Raw genomic sequence first — 15,365 nt, 5'->3', positions numbered from 1 at the left:
TGTGTGCTGCTTCCAACGAGGGGGAGGGTGCTCGGGTCCAGACAGACACGCTGGGTCCTAAAACCGCCACATGCAGTGACAACTGGGAAGTCACATGGTCGTCAAAGTGACTTTTGAACAGTAATGTCTTCCTTAACCCTTGTGTGGTGTTTGGGTCCCACAGACCCGAACACCATTTTGAATTAAAAGAAAAAATGGTACAATTAATTAATTTTTCAAACTGAGACTCACTGACTTTGGCTCATTTTCTGTGAAGAACATATATCAGAATACATATTTAATGACCACACACCATACACCCACCCTACACATTCCTATTACATATAAGATGTCCGGGTCCGACGGACAAACCGACGGACCAACCGACCGACCGACCGACTGACCCACGGACCGACCAGCCGACCGCACACAGCAGGCCTAGACAGGAGTAGGACAGAGTGTAGGTACACAGAACATCGGAGGGTCAAATGTGCGAGAAAATGAGAGCAGACAGTGTTGACAAACAATGTTGCAACCTTGTGTGGGAAACACAAAAGAAGAATCCCAGTGCAGTGTTTCCCATAAACTGCCAAGATACCTGTGGCGGTGGGGGCGTGGCTATGGGCGTGGTCACCATGACATCATCGAGTAATTTGCATAATTTACTACAATGATTTGATTTTCTCTAAAAAGGCTCAAAAAATGTATACTTACTAATTAATAATAACAGTTTTGTTTTAAACGTCCATCCATTTTACAATATAATTACAACACTTTATGTACATATTTATACACAGATTTGAACAATTAGTTATTCACTAAAATATATTTATCAAGTCAAGTCAAGTCAACTTTATTTACATAGCACGTTTTCAACAACTTTTTAGATTGAACCAAAGTGCTTTACAGGTTAAAAAAGCATGGAGCAAACAAAAAACAAAAAACTAAGCAAAACAAAAAACAAATGAATGTGCTAAACAAGATAGTGCAAATGCAATACGGTAAAAGGGGTCGAATAAAAAGTTTAAAAATTTGCAGAATAAAAATAATAATAATGAAAGTCAGACAAATTGAAAAATACAACTAAAGCGAAGGGGTGGGAGGGGGGTGACTAGAAATTGTGGCCTAGTGGGACACCATTAATTGTGGTTCTTACAAAAAATATATCTTATAAAATATAAAAGCTAAAATGTCTCATAAAGCTCTGCCCCTTTAATTAGTGCATACTAAATAATTTAACTTTAGCCTACTACTACAACCATATTATTTGCCAGCAACATAAAGTGAAACAGAGGCAGAGGTGTCCTGCCACAGTCAGCAACAAATAAACAGAAAACAGTAGTGGTGGTAGATAGGGATGATACTCGAAACCGGTTTTCCCGGTTGTTTGATAAGAAAAGAACCGAGTCCTCGGACTCGAATCCCTTTTTGAGAACCGGTACCCGTTATCGAGACCACTATAGTAAAGGAAAAGAGTTTATTCTTTATTCAAATCCCGTCCCGACCAGAAATGCTCCGTGGGACATCACAAGAATTGACGTCACGTAGCTCAGTCATTAGGCGCAGATAGCGAAAGCAGGAAAACAATGGACGGGAAAAAGCGCTCCAAGGTGTAATAAAGTTCAAAACAAAAGCTATAATCCATCGAATAACTTTACTGAGAGATTTGAGCAGGGTAAAACACATGACGAACACTTTTACGACCAACCAGAAACATAGCAACCAGGCTAGCAACGCACCTCCTTTACGGCAGCTGTCGCAACGTTCTTAAAACAACCGCAGCACATACATATATATACAACATATCTCCCTTTTTTAACTTTTGTTTTTTTCCATATACAACAACCTATCTGGACTCCATAAGAGAATCGATAAGGAATCGGTTCGATAAGAGGATTCGATAATAGGCTCGAACTCGATAATTCCTTATCAAACATCATCCCTAGTGGTAGATAGACACAGAGCTTCATCAAACATCTGATCCACTGAACAAAGAGCTCCAAAAATCTTGAACTTTAGACTGCCATCAGTTTTACTCCCTACACTTAACCATGTGTTTCCTACTGCCTGCAGACTTTGCACCCTTTGTTATATAATGTTTTCTAATATAAATACATTTAATAAAGTCAAATACAAATAAGGCAACAAGAGAAGTATCCTACACTTCTCTTTTGTAAAGTAAATCTGAACAGCCGATATGGGCATCTACATCAACTATATGATTTGCCTGAGAAGCTGGAGAGGACAAAAAAAAAAATTATTTGTGGCGGACGTAATTCTTTCGTGGCGGGCCGCCACAAATAAATGAATGTGTGGGAAACCCTGCTGTGGGATGCAGAAACTGGCAAGAGAAATTTTCCGTGCAACGTTCATATCGTTGTTACTCAGCCAGCGTTTGTGGGTCTGATGGACCCGTCGCATTTTGTGGCTTTTAATGCCTCACAATCAAACACTTTTATGTTAAAATACCGAACATATGTTTACCTTATCCCAATAAACATCTTTTACCTCTTCTTTGAACTCTTTTTACGACCTTTTATTTGAAACCAACCTTTTCTTTTGAACTGCTTTGTAACCAAAGGCGATGGCTGTTTACGACCCCCGGGCCCTTTAGAAACAGCTGTTGCCATGTAATCAGGGAAAGTCCAAATAAAAGAGGAGGCGAACAATCTTTTGTCAGAGCGTAATGACACTGTCCAAGGGTACAGGAGTACACGTTTCTCCTCACTGAGCCAAATTGAATTCGGTCTCGGTTTGATTCTTTGCTTCTTGTCCTGTTTAATAGATGTCATCAGTGTTTGAACCTGACAATAAGTGTGGAAATGTTTAGCATTTTCCCCATAATGGGTGTCATTTTGACTTTTTATGGGACCCGGGGTGGACCGCTCGCCTGTGCATCGGTTGGGGACATCTCTGCGCAGCTGACCTGTATCCGCTAGGGATGGTCTCCAGCTGGCCCCACTATGGACTGGACTCTCACTATTATGTTAGATCCACTATGGACTGGACTCTCACACTATTATGTTAGATCCACTATGGACTGGACTCTCACTATTATGTTAGATCCACTATGGACTGGACTCTCACATTATTATGTTAGATCCACTATGGACTGGACTCTCACACTATTATGTTAGATCCACTATGGACTGGACTCTCACACTATTATGTTAGACCCACTATGGACTGGACTCTCACTATTATGTTAGATCCACTATGGACTGGAGTCTCAATATTATGTTAGATCTACTATGGACTGGACTCTCACTATTATGTTAGATCCACTATGGACTGGACTCTCACTATTATGTTAGATCCACTATGGACTGGATTGTCACTATTATGTTAGATCCACTATGGACTGGATTCTCACTATTATGTTAGATCCACTATGGACTGGACTCTCACACTATTATGTTAGACCCACTATGGACTGGACTCTCACTATTATGTTAGATCCACTATGGACTGGACTCTCACTATTATGTTAGATCCACTACGGACTGGACTCTCACTATTATGTTAGATCCACTATGAACTGGACTCTCCGCGGATGTCGTTGTGGCTTGTGCAGCCCTTTGAGACACTTGTGATATAGGGCTATATAAATAAACGTTGATTGATTGATGGTGAGTGAACATATGTTTTTATAATATCCAGAAAGTTCAGTGACCATGTCTGTTGACATTTTGTGTCGGTTGGATTTGTGTTTGTTTGCGCCATGACTAGGGAAGGTTGTTTGCAATGGGTCATGTAAATAAATGATGTGCATTGCTTGCATAATAAAATGTTATTGAAAATACAGAAAATACTCATGATGTCCACTGCATGACAACAACTTAGCAGTATCAAAATAGTTACACTTATAATGAATGCAAACTCCCTGCGGGCAAGATAGTCATGACGTACTAACTAAACTTGAACAGTGAACAAAACGCACAACTTTGGCAAAGCCAGGGGTGGACAAAAACACTTTTAAAGTGTATAAATTCTAGCAGCAAGGCCAGACGCACACATGTACAAGACTCTATTTTGCCATGTATTCCAAATGGATGGAAAAATACTATCATACGCGACACACAATTGGATAACGGTCAACAACAGGTGCGAGGGGGGATTGATCCTGAGGACAAAAGGATGGTTTGATAAGCAGTAATGCGTCCAACGTCCAACAAAAGCCAGACAGTCAAAGAGTGAGGATTAACGTCAAAGCCGACATTTGTCACCAATAGTGAACGGGTGCTGGTTTAGAGCAGCGGTGTCAAACTGGTTTTCATTGAGGGCCACATTGCAGTAATAGCTGCCTTCAGAGGGCCACTTTTTCAAAATGTATTAAAATTATGCATGCGGGCAATAACCTGTGATTAATCAAAATTATCTGATTTAAAAAAATATAAATATCATTTGATAGCATTGATATAAATTAGGGATGTCCGATAATGGCTTTTTGCCGATATTCCGATATTGTCCAACTCTTTAATTACCGATACCGATATCAACCGATACCGATATCAACCGATATATGCAGTCGTGGAATTAACACATTATTATGCCTAATTTGGACAACCAGGTATGGTGAAGATAAGGTACTTTTTTAAAAAAATAATAAAATAATAACTAAATTAAAAACATTTTCTTGAATAAAAAAGAAAGTAAAACAATATAAAAACAGTTACGTAGAAACTAGTAATGAATGAAAATGAGTAACATTAACTGTTAAAGGTTAGTACTATTAGTGGAGCAGCAGCACGCACAATCATGTGTGCTTACGGACTGTATCCCTTGCAGACTGTATTGATATATATTGATATATAATGTAGGAAGCAGAATATTAATAACAGAAAGAAACAACCCTTTTGTGTGAATGAGTGTAAATGGGGGAGGGAGGTTTTTTGGGTTGGTGCACTAATTGTAAGTGTATCTTGTGTTTTTTATGTTGATTTAATAAAAAAAATAAAAATTAAAAATAAAAAACCGATACAGATTTAAAAAAAACGATACCAATAATTTCCGATATTACATTTTAACGCATTTATCGGCCGATTATATCGGCAGGCCGATATTATCGGACATCTCTAATTATTATGCCTAATTTGGACAACCAGGTATGGTGAAGATAAGGTACTTTTTAAAAAAATGAATAAAATAAAATAAATCAATCAAAAACATTTTCCTGAATAAAAAAGAAAGTAAAACAATATAAAAACAGTTACATAGAAACTAGTAATTAATGAAAATGAGTAAAATTAACTGTTAAAGGTTAGTACTATTAGTGGAGCAGCAGCACGCACAATCATGTGTGCTTACGGACTGTATCCCTTGCAGACTGTATTGATATATATTGATATATAATGTAGGAACCAGAATATTGATAACAGAAAGAAATGGGGGGAGGGAGGTTTTTTTGGGTTGGTGCACTAATTGTAAGTGTATCTTGTGTTTTTTATGTTGATTTAATAAAAAATAAAAAATAAAAAAAATTAAAAAAAGATACAGATAATAAAAAAAACGATACCGATAATTTCCGATATTACATTTTAACGCATTTATCGGCCGATAATATCGGCAGGCCGATAATATCAATGTGTACCAGTAATCACCTCATATAGCACTAGAGTAGGGCTGCAACAACTAATCGATTAAATCGATTAAAATCGATTATAAAAATAGTTGCCGATTAATTTAGTCATCGATTCGTTGGATCTATGCTATGCGCATGCGCAGAGGCTTTTTTTTTTTTTTTTTTATAAAATAAACCTTTATTTATAAACTGCAACATGTACAAACAGCTGAGAAACAATCATCAAAATAAGTATGGTGCCAGTATGCTGTTTTTTTCAATAAAATACTGGAAAGGATAGAAATGTAGTTTGTCTCTTTTATCCGATTATTAATCGATTAATCGAAGTAATAATCGACAGATTAATCGATTATCAAATTAATCGTTAGTTGCAGCCCTACACTAGAGATGTCCGATAATGGCTTTTCTGCCCATATTCCGATATTGTCCAACTCTTAATTACCGATTCCGATATCAAGCGATACCGATACATACAGTGGTGGAATGAACACATTATTATGCCTAATTTTGTTGTGATGCCCCGCTGGATGCATTAAACAATGTAACAAGGTGTTCCAAAATAAATCAACTCAAGTTATGGCACTGCCATATTTATTATTGAAGTCACAAAGTGCATTTTTTTTTTTTTTAACATGCCTCAAAACAGCAGCTTGGAATTTGGGACATGCTCTCCCTGAGATAGCATGAGGAGGTTGAGGTGGGGGTGGGGGCTAGCGGGGGGTGTATATTGTAGCGTCCCGGAAGAGTTAGTGCTGCAATGGGTTCTGGGTAGGGATGTCCAATAATGGCTTTTTGCCGATGTCCGATATTCCGATATTGTCCAACTCTTTAATTACCGATACCGATATCAACCGATACCGATATCAACCGATATATGCAGTCGTGGAATTAACACATTATTATGCCTAATTTGGACAACCATGTATGGTGAAGATAAGGTACTTTTTAAAAAAATTAATAAAATAATAAATAAATTAAAAACATTTTCTTGAATAAAAAAGAAAGTACAACAATATAAAAACAGTTACATAGAAACTAGTAATTAATGAAAATGAGTAAAATTAACTGTTAAAGGTTAGTACTATTAGTGGACCAGCAGCACGCACAATCATGTGTGCTTACGGACTGTATCCCTTGCAGACTGTATTGATATATATTGATATATAATGTAGGAAGCAGAATATTGATAACAGAAAGAAATGGGGGGAGGGAGTTTTTTTTGGGTTGGTGCACTAATTGTAAGTGTATCTTGTGTTTTTTATGTTAATTTAATTTAAAAAAAAACAAAAAAAAAACGATACAGATAATAAAAAAAACGATACCGATAATTTCCGATATTACATTTTAACGCATTTATCGGCCGATAATATCAGCAGGCCGATATTATCGGACATCCCTAATATAAATGTGTACCAGTAATCACCTCATATTGCACTAGAGTAGGGCTGCAACAACTAATCAATTAAATCGATTAAAATCGATTATAAAAATAGTTGCCGATTAATTTAGTCATCGATTCGTTGGATCTATGCTATGCGCATGCGCAGAGGCTTTTTTTTTTTTTTTTTTTTTTTTTTTAATTATAAAATAAACCTTTATTTATAAACTGCAACATGTACAAACAGCTGAGAAACAATAATCAAAATAAGTATGGTGCCAGTATGCTGTTTTTTTTCCAATAAAATACTGGAAAGGATAGAAATGTAGTTTGTCTCTTTTATCCGATTATTAATCGATTAATCGAAGTAATAATCGACAGATTAATCGATTATCAAATTAAGCGTTAGTTGCAGCCCTACACTAGAGATGTCCGATAATGGCTTTTTTGCCCATATTCCGATATTGTCCAACTCTTAATTACCGATTCCGATATCAAGCGATACCGATACATACAGTGGTGGAATGAACACATTATTATGCCTGATTTTGTTGTGATGCCCCGCTGGATGCATTAAACAATGTAACAAGGTTTTCCAAAATAAATCAACTCAAGTTATGGAAAAAAAAGTGCCAACACGGCACTGCCATATTTATTATTGAAGTCACAAAGTGCATTATTTTTTTTAACATGCCTCAAAACAGCAGCTTGGAATTTGGGACATGCTCTCCCTGAGAGAGCATGAGGAGGTTGAGGTGGGGGGGGGGGGGGGGGGGTTAGGGGTTAGCGGGGGGGGGTGTATATTGTAGCGTCCCGGAAGAGTTAGTGCTGCAATGGGTTCTGGGTATTTGTTCTGTTGTGTTTATGTTGTGTTACGGTGCGGATGTTCTCCCGAAATGTGTTTGTCATTCTTGTTTGGTGTGGGTTCACAGTGTGGCGCATATTTGTAACAGTGTTAAAGTGTGACCTGTATGGCTGTTGACCAAGTATGCCTTGCGTTCACTCGTGTGTGTGAAAAGTCGTAGCTATTATGTGACTGGGCCGACACGCAAAAGCAGTGCCTTCAAGGTTTATTGGCGCTCTGTACTTCTCCCTACGTCCGTGTACACAGCGGCCTTTTAAAAAGTCATACGTTTTACTTTTTGAAACCGATACCGATAATTTCCGATATCACATTTTAAAGCATTTATCGGCCGATGATATCGGCAGTCCGACATTATCGGACATCTCTATATTGCACCATTTCCTATGCACTCCATTATCATCTTTACTAACATATTCTTGTAATACACTATACAATTATGTAATATTTAACATGATTAGATAATAACGTTTAGAAGATATGCATTTTTTCCTGTCAAAATCAAAATAATTTTTTGCATTTAGTAAAAAAAAAAAAAAGTATTTAATTAACACACATATTTCCCAGGCTTTCGCGGGCCCCATACAATGATGTGGGCCACAGGGGTGGCCCACATCATTGGGCCACCCCAATTTTTAAATACACCCCTGTGAGGGGGTGTATTTAAAAAAAAAAAAAAAAAAATTTTTTTTTTTTTACATAAATAAATACAATCATGTGTGCTTACGGACTGTATCACTGCAGACTGTATTGATCTATATTGATATATAATGTATATTTTATGTTTATTTCAGAAAAAAAAAAAAAAAAACTTTTTTTTTTTCCTTTTTTTTTTTCATTGGGCCACCCCAATTTTTAAATACACCCCTGTGAGGGGGTGTATTTAAAAAAAATATTTTTTTTTTATTTTTTTTTACATAAATAAATACAATCATGTGTGCTTACGGACTGTATCACTGCAGACTGTATTGATCTATATTGATATATAATGTATATTTTATGTTTTTTATGTTGATTTCAGAAAAAAAAAAAAAAAAATTTTTTTTTTTTTTTTCCATTGGGCCACCCCAATTTTTAAATACACCCCCAATTTTTAAATACACCCCTTATGTATATTTTATGTTTTTTATGTTGATTTCAGAAAAAAATAAAAATAAAAAATAATTTTTTTTTTTTTTTTTTCCATTGGGCCACCCCAATTTTTAAATACACCCCTTAGGGGGTGTATTTAAAAAAAATAAAAATAAATAAAAACATTTTTTTTTACATAAATAAATACAATCATGTGTGCTTACGGACTGTATCACTGCAGACTGTATTGATCTATATTGATATATAATGTATATATTATGTTTTTTATGTTGATTTCAGAAAAAAAAATAATAATTTTTTTTTTTTTTTTTTTTACATAAATACAATCATGTGTGCTTACGGACTGTATCACTGCAGACTGTATTGATCTATATTGATATATAATGTATATTTTATGTTTTTTATGTTGATTTCAGAAAAAAAAGAAAAAAAACTTTTTTTTTTTCCTTTTTTTTTTTCATTGGGCCACCCCAATTTTTAAATACACCCCTGTGAGGGGGTGTATTTAAAAAAAATATTTTTTTTTTTTTTTTTTTTACATAAATAAATACAATCATGTGTGCTTACGGACTGTATCACTGCAGACTGTATTGATCTATATTGATATATAATGTATATTTTATGTTTTTTATGTTGATTTCAGAAAAAAAAAAAAAAAAAAATTTTTTTTTTTTTTTTCCATTGGGCCACCCCAATTTTTAAATACACCCCCAATTTTTAAATACACCCCTTATGTATATTTTATGTTTTTTATGTTGATTTCAGAAAAAAATAAAAATAAAAAATAAAAAAATTTTTTTTTTTTTTTTCCATTGGGCCACCCCAATTTTTAAATACACCCCTTAGGGGGTGTATTTAAAAAAAAAATAAAAAAATAAAAAATTTTTTTTTTACATAAATAAATACAATCATGTGTGCTTACGGACTGTATCACTGCAGACTGTATTGATCTATATTGATATATAATGTATATATTATGTTTTTTATGTTGATTTCAGAAAAAAAAATTATAATTTTTTTTTTTTTTTTTTTTACATAAATACAATCATGTGTGCTTACGGACTGTATCACTGCAGACTGTATTGATCTATATTGATATATAATGTATATTTTATGTTTTTTATGTTGATTTCAGAAAAAAAAAATAATAATAAAAAAGTTTTTTTTTTTTTTTTTTTCCATTGGGCCACCCCAATTTTTAAATACACCCCTGTGAGGGACCACTGGTTTAGACCGACCTTAAATTTACCCAACTGATGATGATGTGGTGTTAAAATAGTCATCTTTTGTTCTTGCACTGTCATTTTTCTGCAGTGGACCTGAGGACAGGGGGGAGAGCTTCCAGAAGTAAAATGTCCTCATCACTCTGAAACGGCTGAGTCATGGATCTATTTAACGTAGTGTGCTAAGATTGCGTGGAAACTCCAGTAATGAGCAACACACATATGATGTATAGCACCAAAATAGAAAGGATGGACATTAGTATTCAAATCAATCAATCAATGTTTACTTATATAGCCCTAAATCACCAGTGTCTCAAAGGGCTGCACGACGATCCCACATTGGGACACATGGCGGCAGGAAGTGAAAACAATGTAACTCAAATGCTGGTGAATACTTTCCAAACACATGTCCTAAACCACTGTGCCGCGGCACACTAGTGTGCCGTGATATACAGTCTGGTGTGCTGTGGGAGATGATGTCATTTCACCTATTTCAGTTAAAAATATGTTTTGCAAAGCAGTAATTATAGTCTGCAAATGATGTGTTGTTGTTGAGTGTCTGTGCTGTCTAGAGCTCGGCAGAGTAACCGTGTAATACTCTTCCATATCAGTAGGTGGCAGCCGGTAGCTAATTGCTTTGTAGATGTCGGAAACAGCGGGAGGCAGTGTGCAGGTAAAAAGGTATCTAATGCTTAAACCAAAAATAAACAAAAAAGTGAGTGCTCCTAAGAAAAGGCATTGAAGCTTAGGGAAGGCTATGCAGAACGAAACTAGAACTGAACTGGCTACTAAGTAAACAAAAATAGAATGCTGGACGACAGCAAAGACTTACTGTGGAGCAAAGACGGCGTCCACAAAGCACATCCGAACATGACATGACAATCAACAATGTCCCCACAAAGAAGGATAAAAACAACTGAAATATTCTTGATTGCTAAAACAAAGTGGATGTGGGAAATATCGCTCAAAGGAAGACATGAAACTGCTACAGGAAAATACCAAAAAAGGAGAAAAAGCCAGCAAAATAGGAGCGCCAAACAAGAAGTAAAACACTACACACAGGAAATAAGTCAGGGTGTGATGTGACAGGGGGTGACAGTACACCTACTTTGAGACAAGAGCTATAGCAGGGGTCACCAACCTTTTTGAAAGCAAGAGCTACTTCTTGGGTAGTGATTAATGCGAAGGGCTACCAGTTTGATACACACTTAAATAAATTGCCAGAAATAGCCAATTTGCTCAATTTACCTTTAACTCTATGTTATTATTAATATTTAATGATATTTACACTTAATTGAACGGTTTAAAAGAGGAGAAAACACGAAAAAAATTACAATTAAATTTTTAAACAGTTTATCTTCAATTTCGACTCTTTAAAATTCAAAATTCAACCGAAAAAAGAAGAAAAAAACTTAAAAAAAGAATTTATGGAACATCATTAGTCATTTTTCCTGATTAAGATTAATTTTAGAATTTTGATGACATGTTTTAAATAGCTTAAAATCCAATCTACACTTTGTTAGAATATATAACAAATTGGACCAAGCTATATTTCTAACAAAGGCAAATCATTATTTCTTCTAGATTTTCCAGAACAAAAATTTTAAAAGAAATTCAAAAGACTTTGAAATAAGATTTAAATGTGATTCTACAGATTTTCTAGATTTGCCAGAATAATTTTTTTGAATTTTAATCATAATAAGTTTGAAGAAATATTTTACAAATATTCTTCGTCGAAAAAACAGAAGCTAAAATGAAGAATTAAATTAAAATGTATTTATTATTCTTTACAATAAAAAAAATAAATTTACTTGAACATTGATTTAAATTGTCAGGAAAGAAGAGGAAGGAATTTAAAAAGGTAATAAGGTATATGTGTTTAAAATTCCTAAAATAATTTTTAAGGTTGTATTTTTTCTCTAAAATTGTCTTTCTGAAAGTTATAAGAAGCAAAGTAAAAAAAATAATGAATTTATTTAAACAAGTGAAGACCACGTCTTTAAAATATTTTCTTGGATTTTCAAATTCTATTTGAGTTTTGTCTCTCTTAGAATTAAAAATTTCGGGCAAAGCGAGACCAGCTTGCTAGTAAATAAATAAAATTTAAAAAATAGAGGCAGCTCACTGGTAAGTGCTGCTATTTGAGCTATTTTTAGAACAGGCCGGCGGGCTACTCATCTGGTCCTTACGGGCTACCTGGTGCCCGCGGGCACCGCGTTGGTGACCCCTGAGCTATAGTGACGCATGCTTGGTTATGCTTTAAATTCATATCCAACAATTGCGACAACGACTTTTTACTGTCAACTAAGTTTCGTTTTTTTAATGATTTCTGCTGGCGGTGTGCCTCCGCATTTTGTCAACGCAAAAAATGTGCGTTGGCTCAAAAAAGGTGGAAAAACACTGTCCTAAACATATCTAAGCATAAAAATCCTAAACATCCTGTCCTAATGTACAGTATGTTTGAATGTCTGCATGTCCGAGTAAACACATACTGTGAATTGCGATGTATAAGCCGCAACTTTTTTTTCCCTACACTTTGGGCCCTGCGGCCTTTAAAACGGTGCAGCTCATTTATGGATTTTTTATTTTGCTAATTACCTAAATGTTTTGTGTTGAATAATTTCCATTAAACCCGAGTAGAGGACTGAAATGGTGGTGGTGTTGTTATGGCACCATCTGTTGAACGAGTTCGCTCACTGCAGGTGCTGTGAGTTGAAAATGTACTTCCTGTTTGGCCTTAAAGAAAAAATGCACTTTTTTTTTAAATTATGCCTATCATTCCCAATTATTATGAGAGACAGGAAGACAAAAGTGTTTTTTCCCTTTACTTCATTTACGTTATGTAACCTGTATAACCAAACTGTAGCAACATTGTTACTGTATAAGCCAACGCTGAGGAACTCTTTTTCTAGCATGCTTCGGTAATAGCCGTAAAAGCTAACTAGTGAAAGAGATAAGCTAGTTTCTACGTCAGCACGAAACGCATTAGAGTTTGTAATACACAACACTGTGATAGGACAGCAACCTGTACTGAGTGAAAAACATGCACAATCATATTACAGTATCGGTAAAGTATTATTTCATGTTTTGTTTGTACACAACTAGCCAGACAGCGTATGTACTGCAGTTGTAATAACACACATGATGTGTTGCATGCATCATGATCAATATTATAGTGACTTACGCAACGGACAATAGTACATATATACTGTACATACGTATACAGGGTTTCCCGCAGCGTTTTGTTGTTAAGGCGGCCGCCTTAACAACAAAGAGCCACCGCCTAAACTAAAGTCTTAACAAGCTGCTACGCTTCGTACTGCCTCTGCCTCTGTCAGTACGTCTCTGCAGCACCCAGCATTGTCCCACCCACACAACCATCTGATTGGTTACACGCAGAGCAGTTAACAGCCAATCAGCAGTGCGTATCCAGAGCACATGGAGTCAGTGCTCAGGCAGGCAGAGAGGAGAGACGTGGTGAGCAGGTAGGTGTTTAGCAGGTAAGCATCAGGCTGCGGACTCTCCCCAAATGAGAATAAACACCTCCCAGTCAACTACTAGAAACATCGCTATGAGCCTGTTGACGTTCTAGAAACATAAGCGGCAGCTCAGCTCGCTCGCAGTCCTTGAGGTGAAAGCTAATTAGCTTTTAGTGTAACGTTAGCTCACTGTGCGGTGTGTCTGTCTGAGAGAAAGACGAGCATTATTGACCTACAGTTAACAACCAAGTTATTTCACTTGACCTTTTTCTGTGTTGATTGAGCTGTGTTGAAGCAGCAAAAAAGGACATTATGTTCAATGAAGAGTTTCTGTCTCTGATAGTTGATATAATAATGTAACTGCATCATGAAGCCTACATGGACTCCATGGTGTTCAGGGATGAATAGTCTCTCCTATTGCTATTGTACCATTTTTTCAGCTAGAGTTACATTCATCATTAGTAATGCAGCAGCCTAGTTTTGAATGGCAGGGTCCCTGCTATCACATGTTGATAAAAATAGAACATTTACATAATAAAAATCAACTACAGGCTTCCCAAATGCTGTAATAAATTAAGCATGATGAGTTGAACATATGTCAGCATGTGGCCCCACTTTTAACTCTTTTTTTCAACTCTTATTGCAAATGCTTACCGTAATTTCCGGACTATAAGCCGCTACTTTTCCCCCTCGTTCTGGTCCCTGCGGCTTATACAAAGGTGCGGCTTATTTACGGCCTGTTCTTCTCCGACACCGACGAAGAGGATTTCGGTGGTTTTAGTACGCAGGAGGAAGACGATGACACAATGATTAAAGACTGACTTTTCATATACCGGTAGGCTGGTTATTTTGGTAACGTACAGGCGAGCACTTTGTATTACTTTGCAGCGTTGTATTATTTGTACTCTGCACGAATGCTGTTCGCCATGTCAAAGATGTGAAAGTTTGATTGAATGATTGAAAGATTTATTGTTAATAAATGGGACGCTTTGAGTTCCCAAACAGTCATCTCTGTCCCGACAATCCCCTCCGTGGTAGCAGGAACCCCTATATACTACGCTAATTACACATCTAAACCCTGCGGCTTATAGTCGGGTGCGGCTTATATATGGAGCAATCTGTATTTTCCCCTAAATTTAGCTGGTGCGGCTTATAGTCAGGTGCGGCTTATATGTGGAGCAATCTGTATTTTCCCCTAAGTTTAGCTGGTGCGGCTTATAGTCAGGTGCGGCTTATAGTCGGGTGCGGCTTATATATGGAGCAATCTGTATTTTCCCCTGAATTTAGCTGGTGCGGCTTATAGGCAGGTGCGGCTTATATATGGAGCAGTCTGTATTTTCCCCTAGCTTTAGCTGGTGCGGCTTATAGTCAGGCGCGGCTTATAGTCGGGTGCGGCTTATATATGGAGCAATCTGTATCTTCCCCTAAATTTAGCTGGTGCGGCTTATAGCCAGGTGCGGCTTATAGTCGGTGCGGCTTATATATGGAGCAATCTGTATTTTCCCCTAAATTTAGCTGGTGCGTCTTATAGTCAGGTGCGGCTTATAGTCGGGTGCGGCTTATATATGGAGCAATCTGTATTTTCCCCTAAATTTAGCTGGTGCAGCTTATAGTCAGATGCGGCTTATATATGGAGCAATCTGTATTTTCCCCTGACTTTAGCTGGTGCGGCTTATAGTCGGGTGCGGCTTATAGTCGGGTGCGGCTTATATATGGAGCAATCTGTGTTTTCCCCTAAATTTAGCTGGTGCAGCTTATAGTCAGGTGCGGC

General features: G+C 36.5%; 1 protein-coding gene across 11 annotated transcripts in view; it reads right to left on the bottom strand.

Moving 5' to 3' along the window:
* The window catches only part of LOC133640799 (dynactin subunit 1-like), a 268,257-nt gene that overhangs the window by 239,673 nt on the left and 13,219 nt on the right, over positions 1–15,365 (bottom strand). For 5 of the 11 annotated variants that reach the window (XM_062034462.1, XM_062034463.1, XM_062034464.1 and 2 more), the window contains exon 1: positions 1–7. This exon is cut by the window's left edge and continues 286 nt beyond it. The exons of 1 other annotated variant lie outside the window; for it this stretch is intronic. The gene's annotated coding sequence lies outside the window, so the exon portion shown is untranslated. Of the gene's footprint in view, positions 10–15,365 lie in introns of those variants that run through there. 5 more of the 11 variants (XM_062034459.1, XM_062034460.1, XM_062034457.1 and 2 more) reach the window with 2 other exon arrangements.

Source organism: Entelurus aequoreus, linkage group LG23 (genome assembly GCF_033978785.1).
Source record: "Entelurus aequoreus isolate RoL-2023_Sb linkage group LG23, RoL_Eaeq_v1.1, whole genome shotgun sequence".
Lineage (NCBI taxonomy): Eukaryota > Metazoa > Chordata > Actinopteri > Syngnathiformes > Syngnathidae > Entelurus > Entelurus aequoreus.
This window is presented reverse-complemented; position numbering and strand designations above follow the sequence as displayed.